Here is a 7,597-nt window from a genome sequence, read left to right on the forward strand (position 1 = left end):
TCCACTGATGCTCAAAGCCTTGGGATCCTTTTTTTTATTTACCCTTTCCTTTTGGTTTTAAGGGTTATTGGCTTTTTGCTCTTGCCTCTTGGTTTTAAGAGCTTTTGGCTTTTTCTACTTGCTTTTTCTTTTTCTTTCTATTTTTTTTTTCGCCTATTTTTTTTTCTATTTTTTTTCTGCAAGCTTTGTTCTTTGCTGCTTTTTCTTGCTTCAAGAATCATTTTTATGATTTTTCAGATTATCAAATAACATGTCTCCTAGTCATCATTCTTTCAAGAGCCAACATATTTAACATTCTTAAACAACAACTTCAAAAGACATATGCACTGTTCAAGCATTCATTCAGAAAACAAGAAGCATTGTCACCACATTAATATAATTAAACTAAGTTCAAGGATAAATTCGAAACTCATGTACTTCTTGTTCTTTTGAATTAAAACAGTTTTTTCATTTAAGAGAGGTGATGGATTCATAGGACATTTATAACTTCAAGACATAGTTACTAACTACTAATGATCATGTAATGAAGACACAAACATAGATAAGCACATAACATAGAAAACGAAAAAGAGAGAAAGCAAGAACAAGGAATGAATCCACCTTAGTGATGGTGGCGTTTCCTTCTTGAGGAACCAATGATGTCCTTGAGCTCTTCTATGTCTCTTCCTTGTCTTTGTTGCTCCTCCCTCATTGCTTTTTGATCTTCTCTTATTTCATGAAGCATGATGGAGTGCTCTTGATGTTCCACCCTTAGTTGTCCCATATTAGAACTCAATTCTCCTAGGGAGGTGTTGATTTGCTCCCAATAGTTTTGTGGAGGAAAGTGCATTTGAGGCATTTCCGGAGTCTCATGGAAGTGAGCTTCTTGCGCCTCTTGAGCTCCATGACTGGGCTCTCTTGCTTGCTCCATCTTTTTCTTAGTGATGGGCTTGTCCTCTTTGATAAGGATATCTCCCTCTATGTCAATCCCAGCTGAATTGCATAGGTGGCAAATGAGGTGAGGAAAGGCTAACCTTGCCATGGTGGAGGACTTGTCAGCCACCTTGTAGAGTTCTTGAGGTATAATCTCATGAACTTCCACCTCTTCTCCAATCATGATGCTATGGATCATGATGGCCTGGTCTATAGTAACTTCAGACCGGTTGCTAGTGGGAATGATTGAGCATTGAATAAACTCCAACCATCCTCTAGCTATAGGCTTGAGGTCCAATCTTCTTAGTTGAACCGGCTTGCCTTTGGGGTCAATCTTCCGTTGAGCTCCTTCTACACATATGTCCATAAGGACTTGGTCCAACCTTTGATCAAAGTTGACTCTCCTTATGTAGGGGCGTGCGTTCTCTTCCATGTATGGCAAGTTGAACGCCAACCTCACATTCTCCGGACTAAAATCTAAGTATTTCCCCCGAACCATTGTAACATAGTTCTTTGGATCCGGGTTCTTACTTTGATCATGGTTCTTGGTGATCCATGCATTGGCATAGAACTCTTGAACCATTAAGATGCCGACTTGTTGGATGGGGTTTGTTAGAACTTCCCAACCTCTTCTTTGACTTTCATGTCGGATCTCCGGATACTCATTTCTTTTGAGTTTAAAAGGGATCTCAGGGATCACCTTCTTTTTGGCCACAACATCATAGAAGTGGTCTTGATGGGCTTTAGAGATGAACCTTTCCATCTCCCATGACTCGGATGTGGAAGCTTTTATCTTCCCTTTCCCTCTTCTAGAGGATTCTCCGGTCTTAGGTGCCATCAATGGTAATGGAAAAACAAAAAAGCTATGCTTTTACCACACCAAACTTAGAATATTGCTCGCCCTCGAGCAATAAACAAAAGAATAGAAGAAGAAGAAGAAGAAATATGGAGAGGGAGAGGGAGATGTGGTTTCGGCCAAGAGGAGTGTAGAGGGGTGTGTTGTGTGAATTTGAAGAAGAATGGATGGCTTTATATAGGGAAGGGAGGGGGGTTAAGGTTCGGCCATATGGGTGGGTTTGGGTGGGAAATTGGTTTTGAATTTTGAAGGTAGGTGGAGTTTATGAGGTAGGTTTATAGGGAAGAGTGGATGGATGTGAGTGGTGAAGGTTTAGTGGGGAAGAGAGATTGAGGTGATTGGTGAAGGGTTTTTGGGAAGAGTGTTTATGGGGTTGTGTGAAAGAGAGTGGTGAGAAGAGGTGAGTGGAGGTAGGTGGGGATCCTGTGGGGTCCACAGATCCTGAGATGATCCTGTGGGGTCCACAGATCCTGAGTGGATCCTGTGGGATCCACAGATCCTGAGGTGTCAAGGCATTTACATCCCTGCACCAATTTAGGCATGCAAAATGCCCTTGCACACAACTCTGGGCGTTCAGCGCCAGGTTGGTGCCCATTTTGGGCGTTCAACGCCCATTTGCTGCCATTTCTGGCATTGAACGCCAGAACCATGCTTGTTCTGGGCGTTCAGCGCCAGAATGCTCCCATTCTGGGCATTCAGCGCCAGAACTATGCTCTGTTCTGGTGTTTGAACGCCAGACAGATGCTCCTCCAGGGTGTGATTTTTCTTCTGCTGTTTTTGATTCCGTTTTTGATTTTTTTGTTTATTTTGTGACTCCACATGATCATGAACCTAAGAGAACATGAAAAACAATAAAAATAAGAATTAGATAAACATTGGGTTGCCTCCCAACAAGCGCTTCTTTAATGTCAATAGCTTGACAGTGGGCTCTCATGGAGCCTCACAGATGTGCAGAGCTTTGTTGAGACTCTCCAACACCAAACTTAGAGTTTGGATATGGGAGTTCAACACCAAACTTAGAGTTTGGTTGTGGCCTCCCAACACCAAACTTAGAGTTTGACTGTGGGGGCTCTGGTTGACTCTGCTTTGAGAGAAGCTTTTCATGCTTCCTCTCCATGGTTGCAGAGGGAGATCCTTGAGTTTTGAATACAAGGGAGTTCTCATTCCATTGAAGGACTATTTCACCTCTGTCAACATCAATCACAGCTATTGCTGTGGCCAGGAAAGGTCTTCCTAGGATGATGGATTCATCCTCTTCCTTTCCAGTATCCAGGACTATGAAATCAGTAGGTATGTAAAGGCCCTCAACCTTTACTAATACATCTTCTACTTGTCCATAAGCCTGTTTTCTTGAGCTGTCTGCCATCTCTAGTGAGATTTTAGCAGCCTGCACCCCATAGATTCCCAGTTTCTCTATTACAGAGAGGGGCATGAGGTTTATCCCTGAACCAAGGTCACACAGAGCCTTAAAGATCATGGTGCCTAAGGTGCAGGGTATTATGAACTTTCCAGGATCCTGTCTCTTCTGAGGCAATGTCAGTTGATCCAGATCACTTAGTTCATTGATGAACAAGGGAGGTTCAACTTCCCAAGTATCAATGCCAAATAATTTGGCATTCAGCTTCATGATTGCACCAAGAAACTTGGCAGTTTGCTCTTCAGTAACATCCTCATTCTCTTCAGAAGAGGAATACTCAGCCGAGCACATGAAGGGCATAAGGAGGTTCAATGGAATCTCTATGGTCTCTAGATGAGCCTCAGAGTCCTTTGGTTCCTCAGAGGGAAGCTCCTTATTGACCACTGGACGTCCCAGGAGGTCTTCCTCCTTGGGATTCACGTCCTCTCCTCTCCTCTCAGGTTCGGCCATGGCGCTTATGTCAATGGCCTTGCACTCTCCTTTTGGGTTCTCTTCTGTATTGCTTGGGAGAGTACTAGGAGGGATTTCAGTGATCCTTTTACTCAGCTGGCCCACTTGTGCTTCCAGATTTCTAATGGAAGACCTTGTTTCATTCATGAAACTTACAGTGGCCTTAGATAGATCAGAGACTAGATTTGCTAAATTAGAAGCATTTTGTTCAGAGTTCTCTGTCTGTTGCTGAGTTGATGATGGAAAAGGCTTGCTATTGCTAAACCTGTTTCTTCCACCATTATTAAAGCCTTGTTGGGGCTTTTGATCCTTCCATGAGAAATATGGATGATTTCTCCATGTTGAGTTATAGGTGTTTCCATAAGGTTCACCTAAGTAATTTACCTCTGCTATTGCAGGGTTCTCAGGATCATAGGCTTCTTCTTCAGAAGATGCCTCTTGAGTACTGTTGGATGCAGCTTGCATTCCATGCAGACTCTGAGAGATCATATTGACTTGCTGAGTCAATATTTTATTCTGAGCCAATATGGCATTCAGAGTATCAACTTCAAGAACTCCCTTCTTCATAGGCGTCCCATTATTCACAGGATTCCTTTCAGAAGTGTTCATGAACTGGTTATTAGCAACCATGTCAATGAGTTCTTGAGCTTCTGCAGGCGTTTTCTTTAGGTGAATGGATCCACCTGCAGAAGTATCCAATGACATCTTAGATAACTCAGACAGACCATCATAGAATATATCCAAGATGGTCCATTCTGAAAGCATGTCAGAAGGACACTTTTTGGTCAACTGTTTGTATCTTTCCCAAGCTTCATAGAGGGATTCACCTTCTTTCTGTCTGAAGGTTTGAACATCAGCTCTAAGCTTGCTCAGCTTTTGAGGAGGAAAGTACTTGGCTAAGAAAGCCGTGACCAGCTTATCCCAAGAGTTCAGGCTGTCTTTAGGTTGAGAATCCAACCATAATCTAGCTCTGTCTCTTACAGCAAAAGGGAAAAGCATGAGCCTGTAGACTTCAGGATCTACTCCATTAGTCTTAATAGTATCACATATCTGCAAGAATTCAGTTAAGAACTGAAAAGGATCTTCAGATGGAAGTCCATGAAACTTGCAGTTCTGCTGCATCAGAGAAACTAATTGAGGTTTCAGCTCAAAATTGTTTGCTCCAATGGCAGGAATGGAGATGCTTCTTCCATGTAAATTGGAATTAGGTGCAGTAAAGTCACCAAGCATCCTCCTTTCATTATTATTATTTTCAGCTGCCATCTCCTCTGCCTGTTCGAAAATTTCTGAAAGGTTATCTCTGGATTGTTGTATTTTAGCTTCTCTTAATTTTCTCTTCAGAGTCCTTTCAGGTTCTGGATCTGCTTCCACAAGAATGTTCTTATCCTTGCTCCTGCTCATATGACAAAGAAGAAGGCACAGAAAAATAATAATAATAATAATGGAAATCCTTTATACCACAGTATAGGGATCCCTTTGTAAGTAGAAGAAGAGGGGGAGATAAAGGATGTGATGTAAAGGAAGAAACACAACTGTACCAATGGAAGAGATGTGAGATGAGATGTTAGGATATGAATGAATAAATAGAATGAGATGAGGGAGGGATAATTTTCGAAAATTATTTTGAAAAAGAGTTAGTGATTTTTGAAAATAGTTTTTGAAAATTGTTAGTGTTTTTTTTTTAGAAAAAATTTTTTTTAAATTAAAAATAAAAATAAAAATAATTAATTAATTAAAAAGAAATTTTGAAAAAAGGGGGAAGATATTTTCGAAAAATGAGAGAGAGAGAGTTAGTTAGGTGGTTTTGAAAAAGTTAAGAAACAAACAAAAAGTTAGTTAGTTAGTTGAAACAAATTTTGAAAAGATAGGAAGTTAGGAAGTTAGAAAAGATATTTTGAAATCAAATTTTGAAAAAGATAAGATAAGAAGATATTTTTGAAAAGATATGATAGAAATTAGTTTTGAAAAAGATTTAATTTTTAAAATCACAATTAATGACTTGATTCACAAGAAATCATAAGATATGATTCTAGAACTTAAAGTTTGAATCTTTCTTAACAAGCAAGTAACAAACTTGAAATTTTTTTGAATCAAAACATTAATTGTTATTGTTATTTTCGAAAATTTGGTATAAAAATAAGAAAAAGATTTTTGAAAAATATTTTTGAAATTTTCGAAAATAACTAAGAATTTTGAAAAAGATTTGATTTTTGAAAAAGATTTTGAAAAAGATAAGATTTTCAAATTGAAAATTTAATTTGACTCATGAGAAACAACTTGATTTTAAAATTTTTTGAAAAAGTCAACTCAAATTTTCGAATTTGATGAGAGAAAAAGGGAAAGATATATTTTTTTGATTTTTGAAATTTTTATGAAAAACATGAAAAATATGCAATGCATGAAATTTTTAGATCAAAACATGTGATGCATGCAAGAATGCTATGAATGTCAAGATGAACACCAAGAACACTTTGAATGTCAAGATGAACATCATAGACATAATTTTGAAAAATTTTTAATGCAAAGAAAACATGCAAGACACCAAACTTAGAATTCTTTAATGCTTACGCTCTAAGAATTCAAGAATACATATGATAAACATGAAAAGACACAAAACAAAAAATTATCAAGATCAAACAAGAAGACTTACCAAGAACAACTTGAAGATCATGAAGAACACTATGAATGCATGATATTTTCGAAAAATGCTAGATGCATATGCAAGTGACACCAAACTTATAACATGACTCAAGACTCAAATAAGAAACACAAAATATTTTTGATTTTTATGATTTTCTAATTTTTTTTGGATTTTTTTTTTCGAAAATAGTATGAAAAAGAAAAAATAAGGATTCCAAAATTTTTAATATGAATTCCAGGAATCTTGCCATGTTAGTCTAAAGCTTTAGTCTAGGAATTAGACATGGCTCACTAGCCAGCCAAGCTTTCAATGAAAGCTCCAGTCCAAAACACTAGACATGGCCAATGGCCAGCCAAGCTTCAGCAGGTGATCATGGATCAGCAGCGGGTGGATGAGCAACAACTAATTTGCTCTTGATAACAAATTGCAAGCCTCAGTCCAAATAAATTTAGACATGGCTTTACAGCCAGCCAGGCTTCACATGCTTCATGGAACACTAGAATTCATTCTTAAAAATTTTGAATAAATTTTTGAAAACATTTTTATTTTTTTCGAAAACAGATGAAAATTTTTTTGAAAATATTTTTGAAAAATTTTTGAAAAGAAAACAAAAAGAAAATTACCTAATCTGAGCAACAAGATGAGCCGTCAGTTGTCCAAACTCAAACAATCCCCGGCAACGGCGCCAAAAACTTGGTGCTGTTGCCGGATCAAAAGGGAATCTGGCACTGATGTTACCGGACCAAAAGCTTGCCGAAGACTCAAACAATCCCCGGCAACGGCGCCAAAAACTTGGTGCACGAAATTGTGATCTCCAGGCTCGAACAAATCCTGGTAATGGCTCCAAAGCTTGGTGCTCTGATCTTAATTCATAATTGTCACAACTTCGATACAACTAACCAGCAAGTGCACTGGGTCGTCCAAGTAATACCTTACGTGAGTAAGGGTCGAATCCCACGGAGATTGTTGGTATGAAGCAAGCTATGGTTACCTTGTAAATCTCAGTCAGGCAGATATAAAGTGATAATGGTGTTTTCGAATATTATATAATAAAATAGGGAAAGAGATACTTATGTAATTCATTGGTGAGAATTTCAGATGAGGGAATGGAGATGCTTTTCGTTCCTCTGAACCTCTGCTTTCCTACTATCTTCATCCAATCAGTCTTACTCCTTTCCATGGCTGGCTTTATGTGATACATCACCACTGTCAATGGCTACTTTCGGTCATCTCACGGGAAAATGATCCAATTCCCTGTCACGGCACGGCTAATCGTCTGGAGGCATCACCCTTGTCAATGGCTTCATCTTATCCTCTCAGT

General features: G+C 38.7%; 1 non-coding gene across 1 annotated transcript; it reads left to right on the forward strand.

Moving 5' to 3' along the window:
• Positions 1-4,394: 4,394 nt before the first annotated feature.
• On the forward strand, positions 4,395-4,502 carry LOC148563845 (small nucleolar RNA R71). The gene has a single exon (XR_015884157.1). It is a non-coding gene; the product is annotated as a small nucleolar RNA R71 (small nucleolar RNA).
• The last annotated feature ends 3,095 nt before the right edge of the window (positions 4,503-7,597 follow it).

Source organism: Arachis ipaensis, chromosome B5 (assembly GCF_059453495.1).
Source record: "Arachis ipaensis isolate K30076 ecotype BB chromosome B5, ASM5945349v1, whole genome shotgun sequence".
Classification (NCBI taxonomy): domain Eukaryota; kingdom Viridiplantae; phylum Streptophyta; class Magnoliopsida; order Fabales; family Fabaceae; genus Arachis; species Arachis ipaensis.